At 41.0% G+C, this 25,952-nt stretch overlaps 1 non-coding gene across 1 annotated transcript; it reads left to right on the plus strand.

Moving 5' to 3' along the window:
- The first annotated feature begins 19,973 nt into the window (after window positions 1-19,973).
- LOC127212537 (small nucleolar RNA SNORA17) lies at window positions 19,974-20,105 on the plus strand. Its single transcript, XR_007833576.1, has one exon. It is a non-coding gene; the product is annotated as a small nucleolar RNA SNORA17 (small nucleolar RNA).
- The last annotated feature ends 5,847 nt before the right edge of the window (window positions 20,106-25,952 follow it).

A 25,952-nucleotide genomic window follows, 5' to 3' on the forward strand; every position in this document is an offset into this window, starting at 1 on the left:
AGTAGGAAATTTAGTTGTTGTGCTTAACTTCTTTGGAGAGCAACCATTAACATGCTATCAGTCCTATTTTGAGATCATTGACTGAAAGCATCAGGAAGGATTTAAGAAAGCTACCTGTCCACCTTTCAGGAAAAGAATGGAAGTGGCCTGGGGCAAATTCAATAAAAATACACAGCCCAGACAGCCTCCAGGATACTCGTGGCAGTTGGCAAACACTCACTGACTTGTTTCATAATTGATATACATTTTTGTGGCAACCTACTTTTGTTCAGCCTGTAGAAACCCTTTTTTATTTCAGAGGTGTGTCAGCGTGTCTTAGCAAAAATCCGTCTCTGAGACCAGCTGCTCTGACAACATCTTGGCTTTTAACAGAAGGAGACTTTGGAGTCAGCTTGTATCACAAATTCTGATTGTCCTGGGCTGTAGCAAGCCTAAATGCCAAGGAATGGAGTCTCTGATGTAGAGTAGATGCTTTTTAAACAAGCTGGAAATGCAACTGCAAGTAAACTTAGCAGAATCGCCCTTTCTTTCGCTAAAGCTCAGTTCTGTATGGATCATGTTGCTAGTTTGTAAAATGGTCATTGGGATGTTTGTTTCTGAGAGTTTCAAGGGTACTGACATGAAGTCATTTTGATATGATATGGTCTTATTCCATACGTGTAACTTACTCGTGTTTGTGAGCTTTCTGATAAACAGTCTCATTCTGCCTTGTTATAAATTAGCATTTGTCACTCAATGCTATAATTTGAAGGTCTCAACTTTCAGGAAGCTTTAGGAATGTTACATTCTACAATTGCAAATGGAGGTGAGAGTGCATGGCAAAACAATAAATAACTTTCTTACTCATTTCTCAAAACTTGGTAAACCTACTTGAAGCCTTACATATCTTGTAAAAGAATAAAAAGCCACATTTAGCACAATGTAATCCAACCCCTCATCTTTATTCTTCCTCTCCATAAGGAACTGCATATACCTATAGGACATACAAGACCATGTAGCAGGATGAAAAAATAGAAAATTGCTATGTATATATATATACATTCACATATACATACATACATACATACATACATACATACATACATACATACATACCCATGGAGGGCTCTGACTATGAAATAGAAATCTGTTGGTTTAAGCTGCTAAATTTGAGGTGACTTGTTACGGGAACAATAGACCACTGAACATTCTGTCTGCCAAAGAAATTTGAATATTGGAAAATGAAGAAGCTCTAAATGCTGCAGGAAACAGACTCAAGTTCAAATTATTAAAACACTTTTTTTCAATCCCCCATGATTTTTATCAGTAGATGACTAAATGGCCACAATGTATAACATGATAGGCTCCTTAAATTTTGTGTAAAGCCGGAAACAGAAAAAGAATAAGCCCTTTGGTCAAGATGCACTAAAATTTTTTCAGATGTAGTCATAACACAATCCCTGGGCATTATCTGGAGTGCTACTAAATATCAGAGATAAAAGGTAAACGAATTTACATTGGAGAAAATCACACTTGCCCTCATTCCTCAACATCTGAACTTCAGAAAGTCAAGTTTCTCAGGATGACGGTGGCATCCTGGGAAGACCAATGTTCCAGTATGAAATAAAATCTGTAGGAGCTATTAAAAGCATGAGTTACTCCAACCTGTATTTCTTTATGGGTGATACAATACTTCTTATGGATAGATACAGCTACTGGACATAAGAGCATCTTCCCAAGCCCTTCAGAAAATTAAAGGCAGGTGCACAAACACGGCTCTAAGAAATTAAAGGACCATTTGCTGCCAGATGAAACTGTGCACTGTTCTAGATACAGCTCCTAAAGATATGGAATATTTCTCCAAAGAGCAGAATTTTTCTTTGTCTTGTTAATCACAGAAAGAACCATTAAGCTATTTTACCCTGTAGGTAGTAGCCCCTACCTTGTTAGGTAATAGAATGTGCCAAATGATCCCAGTGCTGTGCTATGCATTGCTGCCATTGTATACTCTAACCATTAATTGGTTTGGGGTCATTGGCCATTTGGTGAATGTGAGGAATCTATTCTTCATGGGGTAAAATGCTCAATGGCATATCCTATTGACGTGGGCCAGACTTAAAGGATCTACATGATTATCTGTTCATGCACATGTGTATGAGTTTTCCTGAGTTTATTTATTTGGGGTAAGAAAAGAGTCCCTTTTTTATAAATTTAAAGAAAACACTCATCGATGCCATTGGTGACAAAATTGTTCAAATTTTGAGACTATAGCATAAGGAAAATGCAAATTTCCATGCACAGCATTGCGCTTTAACCCTTTGGAGCCATGGCACTGAGGAAGAAGACTGTCTTTCTCTTTACCCTGCTCCTGCTGATGGCACAGGAATGGCACTGCAAACAGAACTGTCGCTTCTGCTAGCACCTTGGTAGTAATGTGCTTAGTTAATCTACACAGCACAGAGTCATCCTCTCCAAAAGTAATTCACTTCTTTAAAAAGTGGATAGAAAATAAATATGGTGCAGTAAAATTGTTGAGGAGAGGAGTGTATCTGGACATTTCACAAAGCATTTCATTATGCTGACAATTCCCAGAAGTGCTCTCGAGAGCGCTTTAAGCTGAGGATTACTGCGCCAGAGCTGATGGACTTTTTTTTTGTAGCCCCTTTAAAAGGCAGTGAACCGTTTTTCTATTTTATTTAAATAATGCCCCTTAAAATGGATTTTTAGAGGTATAATAACTCCTTAAGAGTCAGTTATGCTAAACAGTTTCTCTTGATAGAAATGTTGTAAAACTCGTTAACTGCACAGTCTCAGATGCCGCTTGGTGAACACTAACTGACATGAGAATGACCAGAGTTTGTAAAATAAATTGCAATAGTTGTTGTATCACACAGCTAGCATTGCACAAGCTGCAGGCCACAGGGGACTTCGACCTGACAGAAAATTACTTCAAGATGAATGAAAAGTGCTTGTTTCTCTTTATTAGTTTTTAGAGAACAATGAAAATGTTGAATTGTTTACAGAGGGCTGATTAAATGTGGTCAGCGGGGCCATGTTCCTGCTGCTAAGTGTTGGCCTCCCCCCCCCCTCCAGCCACCCCCAGCCTATGCACTCACACACCATGCCTTGCCCATCCCTGGCCCCCACCGTTTGCTCCCTGCCACATGCATCTTCTTATAGGCTATTATGGCTGCACATCTGTGTGTGAAATGTGCTCGTTCTGACATTCCAATGCTGCTCAGCACTGCAAAGGCCTTTGTTGGGTAAAACAGTGTTGTCAAGCCTAACAACCAGGTCATGCAATTTGCTGGACGCTGCGGCAAAGAATAGCCCAGGACGAATTACTTCAGCTCAAACAATGCTCATTCCCATACTGGAATACATATGTATTTCTTTTGTTGGAGGACATTACAGAAAGTCATGACATTTTTGCTCTTTCAAGCTTTTGGTTTAAAAAAAAAAAAAAAAAAGTTGCAGCTAGGTAGGCTCTGACTACCGCAGACTAGCTTTTTTTTCTATTTACTTAGGATGGCTACTGTCACATGGCTGTCGGAAAAAAATGCACGAAGTGCTTTAATTGGTCATGTGGGGCTTATAATCCATTTGTATTTACCAGAAAGTACCGTGAGAGGAAAGGCATTAGCCACTATCATAACCGTCTGTTTAGTGGACCTAAAGAGGTTGTCGGACCAGGGCATTTAGGAGGATGTTGCGGAGAAGGAGTCTCACTATGTCCTTCTACAAAGTGAACAGCCCTGAGGGAAAGACATCGAGAACTCATTAACAAGCATAAGCCACACGAGGAAAATGTCTTTCTACCAGACCAGCTAAGTGAATCACTCATACATGTTTGGTAAATGAAAAATAAAGAAAGAAAGAAAGAAAGAAAGAAAGAAAGAAAGAAAAAAGCCTATTTGGGGTCCATTGTCTTCAGGGGCAAATCACCTTCTTAGCTCCTAAGGTCTCCCTTCTCTCTCATACACTTGCCCAGAAATTGACAACAATAGGTGGTTCAAATGCTGTTTGGGACATTCTAACACAGTCCATGGTGCGCACTCTTGATGTGCAAGCAGAATTCTCTCTCCTTCTGTGCAGAACATGGATCCTGAGCCTATTATGTGTATAAACAATAGCATATGTAATTACCTTTCTAGGGTGGCAATTATTCCTCAGAATCAACAAGCAGAGTTAAAGTATGTCCCCCAAAAGACATTTGGGGATCAATTCTGGGTCAATTACATCAGGCTTTGATTTATCACATGCTGTCAGACTGTGTTTAAAAAAAGAAAGTTAAAAAAAAAATTCATTATGAGGTAAAGGCTAAAGGTTCGACTCAAATTGGTTCATTTCCAACTTTGCTTTTTCCCAATGGCTCTGTACTCCCCCTAGTCTCAAAACAACAGTGATTTCCTGGGTTTTTACACGTTAGAGAGTGTGTTGTTCAGGGCTAGTAAATACAATGTGTCCAAAACTTCATCCAGATTTGATATGACTCTACACACCGTCCACGCACACCTACACAAGACATTAGCAATTTTCCTGAAATGTAACAGAAGAATGGAGGGAAGAGGCCTAAAAGTTTAGCTCTGAGTGTGGATCCCTACAATTTAAGCAAGATCCATTCCTCTGTAATGGATTCCTCTGCCCATGGATGGTATGAGGGTTAAACAAGATACTTGGGAGGATTCACCTAAAGCACTTCTTCCTGATGAATAATGTGGATGCTGTTCTACCAGCAGACTAACCAAAGGAGAAGGGGAGCTTCCCCTTCAGAAGACAAGTGGGGAGGCCCAGAGGCAGAAGAGAGTAGACAGTCATATAAACACCAAGGCTGAACTGTGACTCCAAACACTCTTGATGAGCTCCAGGTGAACAGCCTGTATAAAAAAAAATATTTACCTTATTTAGACTTTTTCGCAGCATATTGACCATAAAGTACAAATCAATAAAGGTGCTGTTCTGCTAGGGGGATCCCCTCCTAATACATGCTTTTTTTTTTCGTTTATTTTTTATTAATTTATTCATATTACCTAATACGTTCTTAAAAGGGCCATGGTGGTAAAGGCCCCCTTACATTCCGTGACCATACGTGTTTACTGAATGCAGACCTAGTTTTATCTAAGCTCTGTGCTAAGTAGAAAACAGATAATAAGCAGGTATTCAACATGCACAGTATGGCATAGTGCCAGTCAGTAACTAAGAATTCCACGTGACCTGGAGTTTGGCAGCAACCCATCTTGTAAGTATCAGTCCTATAACTGAGGATACTAGTTAAGTTAGAGCTATTCCTTGCTGAAGAATAAAGTAACACTGTCTTAAAATTAAAAGACAGGAAATGGTATGAGAGTTTTCATCAAGTAAGCAATGAAGGGCCACGTTCAAAGGACACGTGAAACTCCTCATACAGGGGCAGCATTGTTTATTTAACAAGGTTCAACCAACAATATTCATTTCTCAAACAGAACACTGTGTTATTGACAGTTTGTATTGGCAGCACAATTAAGAAGTCTGTTGATGATGATTTTAAAAGAGCTGGCACATTTTTTTTCTTTTTTTTTATTTTATTAATTTATTCATATTACATCTCAATGGTTATCCCCTCCCTTGTTTCCTCCCATTCCTCCCTCCCTCCCATTTTTCCCTTACTCCCCTCCCCTATGACTGTGACTGAGGGGGACTTCCTCCCCCTGTATATGCTCATAGGGTATCAAGTCTCTTCTTGGCCACATTTTCAATTACATGGACACTACTCAAGACAAAAATGGCTATCGTTGGCTCATCCATATTTTAAAACATCACAGACTCTACATAAAACTCTAACAATATCCTTAACATTGGAAAAGCAATGACTTCTTTTTTTTTTTCAAGACAAATATAAAATTTTAGTAAACTGTATTGTTACTTAAGCTATGGAGACAACTGACGAATACTTTTAAAATTGCTTAGTATTTTTTAAGATTCTTTGCTAGATGTTTTATTGTTTTCTGTCCAGTCTTCGATCTATGAGTCCCAACTTCCCTATTTTGTCTGTATCCTCCTCTTCTCCTTGTTGGTATCTCACTCAAAATGGTGGTCATAAGCAGGTAGATGCCTGGAGAGACAACAGGTGTAACTCACCCGCTTACCTCTCAAGAAATCGATAACACTAGGAGGCTTCCAGCAGGCAATCTACACCTGTAGGAAAAAGTAGACATGAACTTAAGTTAACCCAAAGCATTATGCCTCTGAAGTTTACTGAATATTTAGGGAATAAATAAAATAGATTCTACTTCAGCACAGTAAGATAATAAAGCATAAAGGATTAAAATGTCTTGAATTTCCCAGATTGTTTTGTTCTTGTTGTGCTATGTTCTATTCTGTTTCTCGTTAATGAAGCTTAAAGTATTTACAGAATATACTTTTCCATTCACTTGTTTCTTGTATTGAAGAAAACGTTAATTGTGAACAGAAGAAGGAAATATGCATCCTGAAACTAATTGTAGCTTCACTGAAGGCAGGTCCTGCTTCTTATTTGTCTCCTCATTTTCTCTTCCATCCTTTGTACAGAGAGTCACCCATAGTAAGCACTCAATTAACTTGAAAGACAATGCGCGTCTGGGTCAACATCAATTTGGAGGGTTTGCATTGATTATGGAACAGCTGAAATGGAGATGAAGATGGGTTCAACTGCTGTTGATGTCAGGCAAGAAAAGCACAGTGTCTGGAAGGCTTCCCTACAAGGTTGGCTAACTAACTGCTGACCACTGGTGTTCTCAAAGTCTTGATTTGTTTCCATTTTTGCGGAAGATAACAAGATGAGCCTCCAATGGTTCTATTTCCAATCAGAATGGTATGAAAGGTGGTTTGAAGCAGGTGTTCTGTGGCTGGCTGACCCAGTCCAGGCAGCAGTATATCTGTGAACAAAATAGGAACCAATTATTTATCCATTTCTTGCTGAGAAGAACTTTAGAAATACCAAAGTTGGCCTTTTGCTGATCGTTAAAATGAATATAGTTCAACATTTCACAACATAATGAGAATCATCTGTGGTGCTAATACTGTTTAATTCTTTCTTTTTCTACTTTAAATAATGATTTAAAATTCCATCCCAACAACTCCAGGTGCATATCCAAATTTAATAAAAACAGAAATCCCACATCCTATATATTTTGGAAATAAACATTCCCTAGCTGATAAGAATTCCATATTCTGTATTCACCCTTGAGGTCTCGTGCCTTACCTGCTCATGAATAACAGAGTTCCTGCCTACAGCCCATCGTATCACACCATGGAGATGGCCGAGAGGTCACAGCTGCCACCTGTAGAGAAGCCAGTGTGAAAGCTGTCACCAGGCAGGAGGGCATGTTCAACAAAATTCTGACCTATCCAGAGAGCAACATACCCACCATTAGCTGCAGAAAGAAAGGTCTCATAAGAGTAGCATGGTCTAGTCAGCATGGTCCCACAGAGGGTTTTCAGACACACACACACACACACACACACACACACACACACACACACACACACACCAAGAACCCCAATCTTAGACTTTTTTTTTAATTTTGAGAATAAGTAGTGTTAATACAGTATATGCTAGTTATGTTCTTCTTCCAACAATTTCTCCCAGATCCCCTCCACATACCCTCCCATCCAAATCCACACCTCCTTTATCTCTCTTTCTCCTTAAAAAACAGATATCTCAAAAATAATAAAATAAGGGCAAAGTAAGCACAAAAAAAAAAAAAAGAGAGAGCCAAAGAAAAAGCAAAAGAAGCACATATAAATGGAAGATACACATGTTCACACAGAGAGAAATCCCATAAAATGCAGAACTGGAAACTGTTATGTATATGCAAAAGGCCCGTAATGCTTTTTTTAAAAGCTCTTTAAAGCAGTATTTCTATGTAACCCTGTATTCTCTGCAATGTTTCTCTAAGGTAAGAGTCCAAGAATCAAGAAGTAAAGTTAGTTTAACAGAATTTATTTACTAATTTATCTTATTTGGATCTTTTGAAAACAGACCAGAGAATTTATATTTGTGTAAACATCTAAACTCTATCATAACCAAGAATTGCAAAGAAAGAAAACACTGTATCAGAATTCTTTATGGTTGATGAATTAAGTGTGTGCTTTCTTCATCTCCAGCTAATGAGTAAAAATGCCATGTGGTTTAAGAATTTAAAAATCCACCTGGATTCATTTCAGGTTCTGCCATCTTTGTCTGTTTTATCAAACGTATCACCAAAACCTATTCGCTTCTTAATCGGAAATGTCTTTTTTTTTTTTTCAAGCCGTCTTTGTGCTACAGTTTTACAACACTCTTCCTTCCTTGTCCAGTCCCTGCCCTCCTAACGATGGAATGTGACAAGTTCCTGGCTTAGCCTAAGTGACCTCTGTCGTCATCTAAACTCCTGCCAAGTGGTAGAGCCTGCACCAAGGCTATAAGCTGGGGTCCCTGGAGTATTCACTTAAAAGGCTCAGTAGTGTTGTGACCTTGAAGCCTTCACCATCACCAGAGGCCAGAGCAACACAATCTCAGACTACCACATGAAATGGAACTTGTTATCTGGCCACAAAGTCATGCAATTATTCTGCAGGTCCGTTGCTTCATTGTTTCTCTGTTTTTCTTCCACTGTTAGATATGTTGGCCTCGTTCCGAAAACGGCTTCTGCCCTCACAAACCTTCTTCCTCCCAATCATGTAACTGGGTTCCTGACACAGTCTTCTGGTTCTCTTTCTGTGACAGGGTTCAGCTGTGAACAGGTTGCCCACTAGAACAATATCGCCTCTCCTGAGTCTGTGTCTCGCCTGATACCCACAGCCTATTACGCCCACCTCCTGACAAATTGAACCTCCTCAGAAACCAGTCACTGAAGGAATTAAAGGATTATCATATCCCCTTGTGCACTGAGGTTTGGCCTTCTGCCAATCCTAGTGAGGTTAGGTACCCAGGCTATGACCCTCCTAACCTTGGCCTCCTCCCATACATGGAAAACTATGCCCATCCAGGACAAATTATACTATGCTTTTATAATACTAATATATAGATACATTTATTCATCACTTGCTAATTTATTCTGACTTAGCTCCACAAAATAGTAAAGAAGCTAAAGTTGACTTTATTTTTGTAATAAATAGTCTATGATGAGAGACAGCTCAGTTGGTAAAGTCCTTTTCTCACAAGCATAAAGACCTGATCCTAGATCCCTAGAACTGATATAAAAATCCAGTTACAATGGTACATGCCTGCAAAACAGAGTTCACAAAACTGCTACCATAGCTTAGTTGGTAAAGTTTCAAGGCAATAACAGATCTTGTCTCAAATAAAAATGCTGAAAAAAGCTTAAAGACAAACAACCAAGGCCACCCTCTAACTTCTGCATGCATATTAAGTATGTGCACAATAGCACAGACATATGTACATACACAGGAACAAATACATAAGTAAATAAATAATGTTACATGGATTCCTATGGTCTAACTCCTACCATGGTCCTGAGATTTTCCACCTTCCTAGGCTGTTTTACTACATGAAGCCTTTGCTTCTAGCACACAAGTCTACTGGCCTTGACGATACTCAGAATCTCTGTTCACAGCCTCTTCTCTGAATGCTTGTACCCTTTGGCACTCCACTTATAATATAACCTCAAAAGCTCGTGAGAAACAAGTCCAAACTAATGTATGCATTATTTGGATTCCTCTGCAATCTGTCCTATGCAGTTTGCTCCTCAGTTCTCACTGAGGATCTAGCATATGTTAGCTCCCTAGTTACTAGCTCATAATTATAGGTCATTGTGTGTATTTGGTGCTGACTTCTAGAAACAGGTGGTCAAAGTTCCCTCCATCTTATCACCGTTCCCCAGCCTCAACCAGCCTGCCTCTAAGAATAAAAGGCATAGGGTCACTGAATCAAGTTACTGACCCAACTGAATCTCTATAAGCAGGTGGAGCTTGGGAGTATTGACGGGAAAGATTAAAGCTTGACTGCTGTAGGGTGTAGTCTCTGTGATTTTTCTTCTGTCAATCTCTTCAGATGGTTTCTTTCTCCTTATAGTGTGATAAAACTCAGGACTGTATCCCACGTAAAACTGACCCCCCCCCCCATACACAGACATGTCCGCCTTCTTTCTCCCAAGTGAGAACTGGAGCAGACCGAGTCTGGATTGTGAAAAGTGAGATCCAGGAAAAAAGGGACCCAGGAGGCAAACATGAATGAGCCATCCTCTGCCTCAGCAGCTACAAATGAAATGGGTCTCCGGCACTTCTGGGTTGGAGCAGGGTGCAGGGTCCAGGCAGCTTGAGGAGACATGTACTCAGACAAGAGACCTACCTGTGTTTATCTCCTCCAAGTACCTGTGACTCTAAGGAACTCCTTCCAAGAATCTGAGGGGCCACCTCAACTCAGCTAATATCCAAGAACCATTTCAGTAAATTTGTATTAGTTACATTTTTCTTTCTTTAGTACATAGTAAACATGTAAACTTTATAAGAATAAACCAAGAATTCTGAAAAACTAAAGATCTAAACCAAAGTTGTTCGTGATTCACATACTGAACACACGTCTCACTCAGAACCTTAGAGAAATTTTATTTCTATGAAGCCATTTCTCTGAGTGCACACTTTGACAACCTAAATCTTGTGGGGAGTGAAGATGTATGCAAGACAAATCCCAGGGCCTTTGCAAGCCTTTCTGCCAAAGGGGAAAACCAGTGGACTTCATGAGCAAAAAATTTGCATCCACACTTGCAGATGGCCAGAATTTACTGTAGAATCATGTAATATTCATGACATTTCACATATTTTGAATATTTCAATATATCATACACATGCTGCATACATATATACATAACCCTGATAATATGTGACTTAAAAAGAAATAGAGAGTGGATCCAGGCATATCAAAAAGTCATGATTTTTTGTTGTTGTTGTTGTTATTTGGACAACCTGTGAATAAAACCTTTACTTTGAAGTAATGATTTTTACCATGTATGACAGAGACTGTCAATTGTTCCCTCATCCCCTAAATCTCAAGGGGTTTATGGCTACGAAGGTGATTTCAGATCTTTCTGGCATTCAGTAGTGTGAATAGACAGCAAGAGCAGAGTTTCCTGGGAATGCTGTTTGAGGAACACTTATGTATCTTCAGACACATTAGTCAGCCAATATCCAGGGAGAGGAAAGGCAGAAGGTAAATGGTCTGTGTTTTTCTTAAATAAGAGCTGAGACATACATCAGAGAAATGCAAATCAAAATGACACTGAGATTCCATCTTACACCCATCAGAATGGCTAAGATCAAAAACTCAAATGACACCACATGTTGGCGAGGATGTGGAGAGAGAGGAACACTCCTTCATTGCTGGTGGGAATGCAAACTAGTACAACCACTTTGGAAAGCTATCTGGTGCTTTCTCAGAAAAATGGGAATAGGGCTTCCTCAAGACCCAGCTATCCCACTCCTTGGAATATACCCAGAAAATGCCCTACCACACAACAGGGATATATGCTCAACCATGTTCATAGCTGCTTTATACATAATAGCCAGAACATGGAAACAGCCTAAGTATCCCTCAGTAGAAGAATTGACTAAGAAACTGTGGTACATTTACACTATGGAATACTACTCAGCTATTAAAAACAAGGAATTCCCGAAATTTGTGGACAAATGGATTGATCTAGAAATTATCATAATGAGTGAGCTCACCCAGAAGCAAAAAGAGACAACTGGTATATACTCACTTATATCAAAACACTAGTCCAAAGGATACGTACCATGAAAAACTTTACTTACCAAGAAAGTGGGTCAGAGGAGAGGACATCCTATTGAGACTTTAGGTGAGAGTAGCATGGAAGAATAGGGAAATATTAGGACCCACAGGACCCTGGAAACCTACAAGAAGAACTTTATGACAGGCAGATCTGGGTCCTGGGGTCCTCCTCAAACTAAGGCACCAGCCAAGGAGAATATAGGCATTAAACTTCGAACCCCTACCAAGACCTAGCCAACGAACATTATATTCTACACCTTTGAATGGAGAGTGAGATCTGACTCTCACACAAACTCTGGTGCCCCTTCTCTGAACATGTCCCCTGGACGGGGAAGCCTGGCGGCACTCAGAGGAAGGATAGCAAGTTACCAAGAAGAGACTCGATATTCTAAGAGCATATATAGGGGGAGGAGGTCTCCCTCAGTCACAGACATAGGGGAGGGGAGAAGGGGGGAAGTGAGAGGGAGGAAAGAATGGGAGGAAACAGGAGAAGGGCTAACAATCGAGATGTAATATGAATAAATTAATAAAAAATGTAAAAAAAAAAAAAAAAGAGCTGAGACATAGGCAGTCCTGGTATGATACAGTAACACCTTGTGTTGGGGTACTCCTTCTTTCTTGTTTAAAACATTGGGATTTGTTACTCAAGAGACAGACCAGACTGCTCTTAAAAATACATAGCACAGCAGCCAGGTGTGGTGGTGCACACCTGTAATCCTAGCACTCCGGGAGGCAGAAGCAGGTGGATCTCTGTAAGTTCAAGGCCAGCCTGGTCTACAGAGTGAGTCCAGGACAACCAAGGCTACACAGAGAAATTCTGTCTTGAACCTTCTTCCTGCCCCCCAAAAATGGAAGAAGAGGGCTAACAGGAGGAGAATGAGGTGAACAAAAAAGTATAATGGGAAAGATTTTGGTGGCGGGGGGTCCTTCTTAATTTGGGCACTTCTTGCTTAGGGCTTCATTGCTGTGAAGAGACACCATGACCGAGGCAATTCTTATAAAGGAAAATATTTGTTGAGGCTGCCTTACAGTTTCAGAGGTTTAGTCCATTATCATCATGATAGGAAGCATGGCAGTGCACAGGCAGACATGGTACTGGAGGAGCTGAGAGTTCTGCATCTTCATCTGCAGGCAGCAGGAGACTATGTACAACATTGGGTGTAACTTGAGCATATATAAGACCTCAAAGCCCTGTACCACAATGACACACTTCCTCCAACAAGGCCACACCTACTCCAACAAGGCCACACTTCCTCAGAGCGCCACTCCCCATGGCCTAAGCTTTCAAATACATGAGTCTTTGGGGGCCATACCTATTCAAACCACCACAGCACCACAGTTTCAGTTCTAACTTCAGCGAAACCCAACTTTGGACAAACTGCTTAAACTCTATAAACTTATTTTTGTTTTATTTTATTTTGCTTGTTTGCTTTACTATGTGTATCTTGTTGTTGTTGATCTCAGCATAACTAAAGTTTTTGCCACCATACCCACATACAGTCAGTGTTCAATAAATAGCAATTATAAATTAACTTGGCAAGTGTGTCCAGTATAGACAAAAAATACCGCAGTTTAATGGCATTCCAACAGAAATCTCATGTAATACAAGTAGTGATACGGTGTATGCTGCAGGGATCGCATGTTTTCCTCAAGTCTCTACTAGCATGACCTGCCAAATAGTTTGTTTTTTCTGACTCACTAGTTCATATATTAAATAACTCAGGCTAAACCATTTATCGTCAACTTAAGGAACTGAAAACTTTTACAATGTTCATCTATTATTTATGTACTTATTTTATGTGCGTATGTGTGCTGGAGTGTAGGTGTATGCACCATGTGCATCCAGATGCCAGCAGATGTCAGAAGACACGTATTCCTTGGAACAAGGAGATTCCAAGAGGTTGTCCGCAGCCCACTGTGATTAGTGGATCCCAAACCTAACCCTTCTGTTAGAGAAGCAGCTACTCTTAACCATCGAATCATCTTCCCAGCTCACAACAGCTTTCTAACAGGCCACATAACTCCATTAGTCCTCTACTACCCGAAGAACGTAGCCACAGTCCTGCCCCCATCATGCCCCACACACTACCATTGCAAGTTTCCATTGCTCATACATAATGCATAAAACTTGGTTTTTATAAAGTGTTTATGACTATGAATTTGTATTGCCGTTGTAGAGGATCTCAAAAACAATCCAAAGAAAGCTAGCATTTCATGAATTTACAAAAAATATCATGGATGAGGATTTTCAGTTAAAAAAAAATTTTTCCTCCTATTGAAGAGCTTTTAAATAACCAGGCATGTCTGGCTGCTTCCATCTCACTGTCAGAAATAGCCATTTGCCAGGCACTAGAATAATTCAGCCAAGTCTGTTAAGGTGGTGGGTTGTACAAATTATGTAAGGCTGTCATTAAAGGAATATAGTCTCTGTGCAGGACATGACAATGTTGTAATCTCAATGTGACTGGTTTTCTCTCCAAATGAATGTTATTTTGTAGTGACCATACTTTGGTCTACTCATGCACAAAGTTTCATCTCTTTCTAGCTAATGTAAAGCCCTTTGGTTAAACACACACACACACACACACACACACACACACACACACACACACACACACACACACACACCACAAAATCAAGTGTGCAGCAATTCATACCTAACTTGAGTATTTTGTGATTATGTTTTAAATATCCTTTCTCCTTTTGTTCTGATTATTTAAGTAGCTATACCTATTTATAGTTTTTCACTTGCATATTGAAACTATCATCTGGGCTGGAGATTATACCTAGAACACATCCGTTAATGAGGATGAACTGAAAGAGAAACCCTGAGTGACTAGAGTCAACTGGGACTGGAGAGGCGGGTCAGAGGTTAAGAGCTCACGCTGCTCTTGCATAGGACCCAAGTAAGGTTTCCATCACCACATCAGATGGCACACAACTATCTGTTAAGCCAGCTCCAGAAGGTGTAAAACCATCTTCCGGCTTCTGCGGGCACCTACACACTCATAAACATACCCACACATAGACATAGACACACATACATATTATTAAAAATAAAAATAAACCCTAAGAAAAGTAATGGAGAACTGTCAACAGATCACAAGACTAGCAACAGCAGAAATGAGAGAGTTTACTCTTGGTGAGCTGACTATACTGTATGCATAAATCTACTTAGCCATCATGAGAGTTGTGGAGCAGATATTGCTATGGGTAGGATTCTTGTCCTGTTCAAAATTCATGCTGAAACTGAATTTCCACAGTGATAGTATTAAGAGGTGAGACTTTAGCCGGGTGCACACACCTGTAAATCTCAGCACTCAGGGAGGCAGAGGCAAGTGAATTTCTATGAGTTCAAGGCCAGCCTAGTCTACAGAGGAACTCCAGGACAGACAAGGCTACACAAAAAAAACATGTTTAGAAAAAAATTTTTAAAAGAAAAGGAAAAAGAAAATAAGAGAGGTGAGACTTTTAGGTGTAAGTAGTGTGTGTTTGCAGGGAATTCATTCTCAGAGGTGAGACTGGTGTTATCATAAATAAAGATGCTTGGCTCTCTTCTCCTCTCTTCTCTGAAGCCCTCTCCTGCTCATCTCTCCTCTCTCCTTCAATCCTGTGGCAAAGCAGCAAAATGACCTTTATCAATACTGCCTGGAAACCCGGTGGCCACACCCACTGGCCTGGGTATCAAGTAGTCCATCTTTACTCTCTGCCTCCTATCCTCCATTATAATTTTCACAGTTTCAGCCCCAGCCCTGAAGCAGATGCTTGGATAGGACTGTCCTCTCACTCTCTCTTTATTCCTAGGAACTGCACTGAAGCTTGGAGCAGACCCAGGTCTCCTCCTTCCCCTGGACTCTCTCAGACCTCACCTTCTAGCCCATCCCTCTTCCTTCCCCTCATGCCCTGATATCTAGAAACACTTTCTACCCAGGATCCCCAGAGGCCACAACTGTCATAGATTCAGAAACACCCCCTACCATGCAAAATACAATCACCACACTTTCCAAAGGTTCAGAAAGGGCAACAAAAAACAAGGAATGGAACATCTACCCCAAAACATAAATACCAGATAGCAACACCTAGAATCACAATCATCCCAATACCAGATGCCTAGGCACCAGCACAGAAAACACAATAACAGCTCAGACAATCTACCTCCCTCAGAATGCAGTAACCCTACTACTGTAGTCCCTCAGAGATACAATATAGCTATAGTACAATACAAGAACTTCAAAATAGATATTATAAATATATTCAAGGGCCTTAAAGAGACTATGAATAAAGTACTTAATGGAAGAGGGAGGGAGGGTGAGAATGGGAAGATACAAGTGAGGGGATAACAATTGGGATATAATATTAATACATTAAAATCAATAGAGTTATTTTTAAAACAAAAAGAGAAACAAAAAAGAAAAGCCTCAAAAATATAAACAGTGCAATGAAATAATGAAAATAGTTCAAGACATGAAAGTAGAAATGGAATACTAAAGAAAACACAGGCTAAGATAATTGAAAATGAAAAAACTTAAATAATCAAACTGAAAACTGCAGAAGTACTTCTTATAAACAAAGTATTAGACATGGAATAGAGAATTTCAGATGTTGAAAACAAGGTAAAAGAAATGTATACCTCAGTCAAGAAAATGTTAAACCTAAAAAAAAAATATAGACATAAAACATTCAGGAAATCTGGGACACTATGAAAAGACCAAATCTATGATTAAGAGGAATAGAAGGAAAACAAATCCAGATGAAAGGCACAAAAAAATATTTTCAAGAAGATCATAGATTAATATTTTCTCAACTTAAAGGAGGTATCTGCTTATCCAAGTACAAGAAGCATAGAGAACACCAAATAGACAGAACCAGAAAATAAATTCCCCATGATATATAGTAATAGAAACACTATATGTAACCAGGTATCGTAGCCTTTAATCAGGAGGTAGAGACAGGCAGATCTTCAAGTTTAAGACTAGTCTGGTCTACAGAGCAAGTTCCAGGATATCCAGGGACACACAGAAATCATATCTTGAAAAACCAAAAGACAAAAACACTAAATGCACAGAACAAAAAATAAAAATAAATAAATAAATAGATAACTTCAAGAAAAAGGATCAAGTATATATTAGAGAAGCACTGAGCTTTTCAATAGAGATGCTAACAGCCATAAGGCCCTATACAGATGCTCTGTGAACTTTAAGAGACCACTATCAATCACAGTACATAAAAAAAGAAAAGTATTCCACAATACAACCAATTTCAAGTTGGATCTATCAACAAATCCAGCTCTACAAAAGGTGCTACAGAGAAAAGTTCAACATGAAGAGGTTAATCACGTCCAAGAAAATACAAGGAATAAATAATCCCATACCATCAAACCAAAAGAGGGATTGAAACCCCACACTATAACATCAAAATAAGAGGAACTGATAAACAATGTTCATTGTTAGGTCTCAACATTAATAATATCTCAATTCTCCAACAAAAAGATATGGACCAACTGAATGTATTAGAAAAGACCAAATTTTCTGATGCTTCAAGAAACACACCTTACTATCAAGGATAGACATAACCTAAAGGTAAAAGGACAGGAGAAGATATTCCAAACAAATAGACCCAAGAACCAAGCACATATAATCATTTTAATATCTGGAAAGAATAGACTGCAAACCAAAACTAATCAGAAGAAGGAGAGAGGGAATGCTGCATAATCATCAAATGGAAAATCCACAAAGAGGATACTACAATTCTAAATATTTATATGCCAAATACAAGTGTACCCAAATTCATAAAAGAAACATTACTACAGCTAAAATCACATATTGACCCTCACACAATGATAGTGGCAGGCTTCCATACTCTATTTCACCAATGACAGGTCATGGTGACAAAAATAAAAGGTGAAATACTGGAGTTAAAGAATGCAAAATACAAAATGGACCTAGCAGATAAGTATAGAACTTTTCACTCAAACACAAAAGAATATACCTTTTTCTCATCAGCTCATGGAACTTTCTCCTAAATTGACTACGTATACGGACACAAAGCAAGTCTCAATAGATACAAGACAACTAAAATGGCACCCTGCATCCTGTCTGACTACCATGGATTAAAGCAGGATATCAACAACGAAAGTTTAGAAACCCATGGACACTAAAAAATCTTGCTACTGATTTTTTTTTAAGTCTTGAAACTGAAATTAAGAAGAAAATGTATGTGAAATTGAAGAGTATTTACTTTCTTCACTTGTCATGGTTTGTTTATCTTGGTACTTTTGTAAAAATGGAATGTACATCTCTTTCGTGATGAGAAGAAGAGGAGGAAAATTTAAGGCAGGATGAGGGGTGAGGTGGTAGAAACTTCCCAGGCAGTATGAAAAAGGAATGTGTGATGGTGAGGTGAGAAAGATGGAAGCATGTGACGTGGAAAGAGACAGAGCTGGAAATGGGAAGGTAGGGACAGATATGAGAGATGGCTGAAGTCGATGACGGAGCATGTCATTGCCCAGTAGGGTAGGTAGGGTGGTGTGCAGCAGCAGCCTGCAGTTTATGCACATGCAGTCCCAGGAGCACACTGCACAGCCACAGGACCATACTGGCACTGGGCAGTGTCAGAGGCTCAAGATAGGAAACGGTTTATGTGGTGGTGCACTCCTGTAATCCCAGCATTTCAGGAGGCAGAGGCAGAGGCAGAGGCAGGCCAATCTCTGTGAGCTCGAGGCCAGCCTGATCGACAAAGCAAGTCCAGGACTGCCAAGGCTACACCAAGAAAGCCTGTTTCAAAAAAAGAAGGAGGAAGAGGAGGAGGAGGGGGAAGGAGGAGGAGAAACAAACAAAAAAGCAAACAAAGAGGAGAGAATGGTTTACTTCCAGGATTGGACCTCTTCAAAAGACCACCGTGGTCCATGAGGCCACCAGTAAGGGCTAAGTGTGGGTCAGTGGTCCTGATAAGGCCAGAGACTGGTTTGTGTCCAAGGCCATGTTACTACCTAATGCCATGCAGAAGTCCATAATCTCTGCCTCTGCCTGAAGCGGTGATGATGTCTCTGAGCCATGCTGCCCCCAGGGACCATGTAGATTTGAGTGGCTTGCTCTGCCACCTGAGACCATGTTGATGTCTGTGGTCCAGACTGTCTCCAAAGGCATTCCCTGCATCCATGGTCCTAATGCAGCTGGGGGCTGTGTTTAGTCTGTGTTGTCACCAGAAGCCATGTCGAAGCCCATGATCTGTGCTCCCACTGACTGCAAAGGGCAAGGAAACTACTTTTGCAGTGGTATTGATGCCTTCAGACCCCCAGTTTATAAAGAGGGACATGGAATGCTTCTGTGACTACCTGTATTTCCCCTCTTCAAAAAGCTCATAAGGTGTAATAAGGATGCTTTCCATATTGACCGTGTCTAGTCGGGACAGGGGAAGGAAACAACTCAGATCTATTTAGGTAGTAGGTCACTGAGAATTGGACCATGCCCCAGTGAGTATATAGATAACACAACTTGGGCTTGCTTTGGGGTGGCTGATCACAATGATGGGGAGATAGACACAGTAGACCTGGGAAGTGAGTGTGATATAGTGTGTAATGTGAAATTCCAGAAGAATCAATAGAAATACTATGTTGAAAAGAAGAAGAGGAGGACAACAGGAGGAGGAAGAAGATCAAGAAGAAGAGTGCCAGGCAGTGGTGGTGCATGCCTTTTTAACCACAACACTTGAGAAGCAGAGGCAGGTGGATCACTGTGAGTTCAAGGCCAGCCTGGTCTACAGAGTGGGTTCCAGGATAGCCAAAGCTACAGAGAAACCATGTCTAAGAAGAAGACAAACAAAACTCAACCATTTAAAATTGAATGAAAATGAAAACACAAGGAAAGTGGTTCTAGGGGGCAGGTTCACATTTTCTGTAACACTAAGTGCCTACAAATAAATAATTTTTTTTTAAATTGAAAAGATCTCATGTAATCAACCTAACAGCACAACTGTACGTTTTATAACTAAAAGAAGAAGGAATGCCCAAAAAGAGCAGAAGGAAAGAAATAATCAAACTCAAGAGTTAAATCGTTAAAACCAAAACAAAATTATTATAAATGATCAATGAAACAAGGATTGGTTTTTAGAAAAAATCAATAAAATTGATAAACAATTAGTCAAATCAACTAAAAAAAATCCAAATTAATAATATTAGGGATGAAAAGGCAGACCTCATAACAGACACTACGAAAATCCAGAGAATTAGTCATAAAGACATATACTCCATCCTACCCCTAGAGGCATTGCAGGTGTGGCTGCTGTGTACCGTGTGCGTCATTAGGTGGCAGAGGGAAAAGAGGCTATGTCTATGCTCTGTGTTCTGACCTGTGAACATCTGAATGCTGAGTAACCTAAGATTCTCTGGGGGATGGGGCAGGAATGGAGTCGGAGAAGAGTACCAGTCCAGTACCAGGGAGGCCCAGTGTGGCTTCCAGGGTGAGCAGCAAGCTGGAGACTAGGAGATTCCTGCCTGGGATCTGGCCCAGGAGAGAATGAGTTTGAGACAGACAACCCTAGAAACGGGCCACTCAGGCAGGCCAGGGGAGGAGCAAGCCTGAGATAACCACCAGACCAGTGGGGGAAAGCTAGCCTGAGATGACCAGCAGTCCTGTGCTGAGCATGCCTAGTGGTTGGTGGGAGCAGATCATGCCGAAGATGACCAACCCCTGGCCAGCACCATAATGCATGAGTGGGACATAGCACTCCTGAGACAACACTCAGAGAGCCCAGGCACCACTAAAAGAAACAGGTAAGTGGTGGAGAAATGGAAGAGAATGACAATAGAAGGATGTGGGCACAATGAAGTGATGCAGAATAGGAGACTTGAGGGTAGTGAGGAATAGCCTGATGTGTGTAGCCAATGATGCCATGTGGTACCATGGTGGAGCCCTAGCCAGTGCTGCCACCAGGGCCGCATCAGGGTCAATGGCCTTATAGCAGCAGGGGTGTGTTACCACCAAAAGCCAGGTAGAAATCCTAGGGACATGATGCTGTCTGAGGAATGTGCAGAACTGACCCCACCCCTCACCTGGACATTGTTGGAGAATTAGGATGAGAGCAGGAGAGTGGATTCCATCCCTAGCCAGCTGCAGTACTCAGGAGAACAGGCCCCGCACACGGTGTTCATATCCTTGGGTGAGCTGCTGTGAGGATATGAGCAAGTGCTGACCGTACCACTTGTCTTAGAAAAGATACCCTCCTACCTTCTTTCCCTGCCATGGCCCATCTCGGTCGGGTATCGGTCCTTGGGGTCGGGGGTTCTCGAAGCATTGGTGAGCAGAGATAGGTGAAGTGACACTCAGACTTAAACTCTCCCCTGGGTTAGTCTGTTTGTCACCTCGTCTATCTCTGCCCACCAACGCTTGACCCCGAGGACAGACACAGTCCGCAGCATTTCCCCTCACCATCTGGGCAGACCGGACACATGACCCTGGGATGATGAAAGCAGGCATACTGGCCCTGCCCCTCATCTGGACAGCTAGAAATGGGCCCTTGCACCTCACCTGGACAGCTGGCCCTGCCACTTGTCTGCACGGGCAATGGAAAAATGCCACCCCCTCTTGCCCCTTGCCACATACAGAGCTGCCCCCTAGGTCAATCAGAAGGGGAGTATTGACCCTGTTCCTGTCCTACTGTGACACTTGGGACAGCAGATCCTGTGCCTCACCTGGGCAGCACTGCCAAGCTGGCCCTAGATGTGGGGGTTGCTGGTAAGCTGGCCCAGGGGACGTGAGTGTGGAAGAGCTGACCTTGCTTTTCTTCTACTGTACAGAAGATCCTTTCACCTCCCCTTTGACCTCATCACTGGCAGTGAGCAGAAAAGCTGGCCCTCCACAGAGTCAGAGCTGGCCTTATCCCTCTCCTGCTGTAGCAAAGTAGGGCTGGCCTTGGATGTGAGGGTTGCATGTGAGCTGGCCCCAGGATATAAGCACAGGAGAGCTGGTCTCACCCTCTTGTGTGTTGGGCAGTGCCTTGGAAGAGGTAGAGACATTCTCCGCCCTCCCTTATACCTCATTATCTATGACAGGTGGAAGAGTTGGTCCTGAGGTCATGAGAGCAGGAGAACTGGCCATATCCCTCATTGGCTGCAACACTCAGGAGAGTGGACCCTGCCCCTCACCCTGGCAGCAGGATAGAGCTAGCCCTGGTTGGGGAGGTTGCTGGTGAGCTGGCCTGGAGGGCATGAGAGCAGGAGAGCTAGAGGCTGAACAGCTCAGATATATCTCAGGTCCAGATCCAGGGCTTTGAATTGGCCCACCACAACATTTAAACCATAGATAAACTGCTCGGCTGCATGAAGGGGCTGGTCCTACATATCCAAAACTGCAGGATCTCCATGACACAGGCAACAACAGGATATCCAAGAAGAGTACCAGTGAGATCCCAATATTGATAGTGAACCAGAGGCCAGAGGCCTCATATCAGACCAACAAGTCATTGTAATGAATATTTGCAAGGAAAGATGTGTGGACAAAAGGGTAAAGTATGGGACCTACTATGACACATTACAACCTCCACAGTTTTTTTCTCTGCCTGGGGGTTGAAGAGGGATGGGAGTATGTTGCAAGGGTGAACGTCAGGTATAAAGGCAGGGAAGAGGGAAGATGAGTGGGACTGGGGTGCATGATGTGAAAGTCACAAATTCTTTGTGAATTTGTGTATTTTTATATATGAATACATATTAATTTTTATATATCATTATATATATATATATATATATATATATATATTCCACAAAACTGTAAAACCTAAAAGAAAAGTCTTGATTATATGTAACCTGCCAAATATAAATCAAAATCTGACAAGCAATTTAAACAGACCATAATCCCTAATGAAGTAAAAGCAGAATTAAAAGTTTCCCAGTCAAAAATATCCCAGGACCAGACAAATTCTACATAGACTTTTACCAGACATACAAAGAAGAATGCCAATATTCCTCAAGTTATTCCACGAAATAGCAGAAGAAACATTGTCTAATGCTTTTGAAGAGGCCACAATTACCCTGTTACCTAAACTACACAAAGATCTCACAAAGAAAGAAAATTACAAACCAGTTTCCTTTATGAACATATATGCAAATTATTTCAGTAAAATACTTGCAAATATCACCAAGGTCTTTCATTATGATCGAGTAGGCTTCATCCCAGAGATTAAGAGATGATTCAAAATACATAAATGGATAAATGTAATCTACCGCAGAAACAGACTGACAGACAAGAACCACATGATCATCTCGTTAGATGCACAAAAGGCCTCTGACAAAATCCAACATCCTTTCATGACAAAAGTTATGAAGAACTAAGGATACCAGGGACATACCTCGACATAATGACACCAATTCACAGCAAGTCCACAGCCAAATTCAACCTAAACAGAAGGTTAAAGCATTCCTGTAAAAATCCGGAATAAAAACAAGGCTGTCCACTCTTTCTACAGCTGTTCCATATAGTGCTTACAGTCTTAGCTAAAGTAATGAGAGAACGGCAAGAGATCAAGGGGGCACAAATAAAAAGGGAAGAAGTCAAAATTTGTTTGTTGCAGATATTATTATATTCGTAATTACCTTAAAAATCCAACAGGAAACTTATACAGTTGATAGATACTTCCAGTACACTAGCAGGATGATGAAAATGTGGTAAACAGAATATTACTCAGATGTTTTAAATATATAGGTAAATGAATGGAGCTATAACCATCCTGAGTGAGGTAATACAGACCCCCCAAAAATATAGTACCATTCACTTACATGTGCTTTCAATAGGCCGTCAGTAGGCATGCCACAATCCATATATCCACAGTGCCTATGTATAGAATAAGAGACTGAGTGTGAGGAGCACTTCCCAAGGAAGGGAATATAGTTCTGGAGAGACAAGGGAGGGTGGAATGAGAAGATGAAATAAAGTAGGAGGGAGGGACTACAAGGAGGGACAGCTAACAGGGAGCGCCATTTAAGTGGTCATATGAAAAACTACTACAGTAGAAACTTCTTAAAATATGTGCATTTATTAAAGAAATCTAAATGAAATGGCCAAATAATGGAGGAAACAGAGACCCAACTTGTCTTTTCCAACCACCAAATGAAGCTTTCAGTGCCAGGAATTGATTACATCTACTTGTTGGCCAAAAGGGCCCCATGGAAACCCCCAGACAACACAGGCTATTGCCAGGGATTTTAGTTACTCTCCTGTTGATGAAGACAACATCTATGTAACTCACTGAACATGAGGAAGTAGAGCCAGTGCCTAACTAGAACTCCCCTCCCACTGACTAGTGTTCATGGTAACGGAAGGACTCTGTATACTGCCAGAGGAGAAAGGCAAATGGCAACACAACCACAAATTCTTTGATCTACAATGGTGGCATAACCTGGACGATACACTGGTACAATAGTGGCCTAAAAGTTGTAGGAGAAACCAACCACTATCTGATCGGAACTAAAGCCCATTCCATGAGATGGAACTCATGTCTCACACTGCTCGAGTCACCAAGAACCTGAGACTAGATAGGCCTGGACCGAGAGGAGAACAGTATTGTTGTGCCTAAGAGGCACTGCAATGAAATGACCCCTAATGACACTCTGCTGTACCCATAGATCAGTATCTCAGTCAGCCATCATCGTGGAAGCTGATGCAGAGTCCCACAAATGTACGCTATGCAGAGAGTGAGAGATCGTGGAACAGTCAGTCCTAGTAGGGTGTCTTCATCAAACCATTCCCATGAGAAAAATTTTAAGGAAAACACCAAAGAAACATGCCTTACACCCATAGTAGGACAGAAGCAACATATGACCCCCACAGAGACATACATAGGGCCAGCACAGGTTGAGGCCAGATGGACTTCAAGAACTAGGAGGGCAACCAGACACAAGCCCCCATTCCTAACACAGAAGCTGTCTCCAATTGACAACTTCTCCCAATGGAAAAATCAGTTTTCTCCACTGTAATCTAGCAGGGTTTACAAACCACAGGTAAGGGGAGGCCGCATGCCCAGCAGTAAAAATGGTCAGTACAAAAAAAGCCCGATGGCACTCTTGGAGATGTTTTGTCCCATAATGTTTTGTTTGGACATTTTTTTTACCTTAATGATCTTTAGCTTCTATATTGTGGTTTCTGATTATGTGTTTGTATGATGTATGTGTGTGAGTGTGTGTGTGTGTGTGTGTGTGTGTGTATGTGTGTGTGTGTATGTGTGTGTGTGTGTGGGTGTAAGAGGGGGGGAAGGAGGGAAGGGAGGAAAGGAGTTTCTTGTACTTTTTCTTTGTTTTGTTGTTTATTTTGTTCTCATTTGGTTTTTTGGGGGTTTTTGTTTTTTGTTTTGTTTTGTTTTTTGCATGCTTGTTTTCTAAAGAGAGAGAAAAAGGAGTGTGGTTGGATGCTTGGAGACATGAGGAGAAACTGGAGGAAATGAGAGACCAGAAACTATAATCAAAATATAGCATATGGGAAAATTGTTCCCAATAAAAGAACATAAAAAATTAATTAAAAAAAAAAAAACTTTATCACATGTTAGCGCCTGGGTGTCAAACTTTACAGCTTCCAAAACTGTAGTTAAATTTCTATTCTTTACAAATTATCAAGTCTTAAGCACCATAAGCAGAATAAAATGAGATTGGCTTCTGATTTTTATAAATTTAAGAATCAAAAGTTGAGAGATGATCAGTCACTTGCCTGGAATATACACGTGCTTGTAAACCTGTGTTTGACCGAGTGCACAGTTCTGCTCCTTCAAGCCCTCCAAACGGCTGTGGTTTCCTTTCAACCAGTAAGAAGACCATTAATAGAAAAACACAATCCCAGGTGAGATTACTGAGCATCTATTTAGTCAAGGAAGCTTGCTTTAGTCAAAAGTGGGAAGTATTTAAAACAGCTCACCACTTACTTTAGGAAGACAGTAATTACCCAAGAGTTACGAAGTAACAGTTTCTTACCAGGCACTTTACATGTATTCAAGCTAACCCTCAGAGCCACCCTATAAAGCAGATAAGTATGTCTGTTTTACAGATGGGGGAAACACTTGAAGAAGCTAAGGTCACAGAACTGGTAAGGAGGCTAGGCTTTGCATTCTGCTGTGCTACCCCAGTACTTCATTACCTCTCTTACAAGGCTTTCCTCTAAAGGCCTCAGGCATCTGCTTTCTACGACGGTGCCATCCCACTTGCAGCTTTATTTATACTATTTATTAGCCCGGTGAAGCTGTAGTTCAGGCA

This window comes from Acomys russatus, chromosome 30, assembly GCF_903995435.1.
Source record: "Acomys russatus chromosome 30, mAcoRus1.1, whole genome shotgun sequence".
Classification (NCBI taxonomy): Eukaryota; Metazoa; Chordata; class Mammalia; order Rodentia; family Muridae; genus Acomys; species Acomys russatus.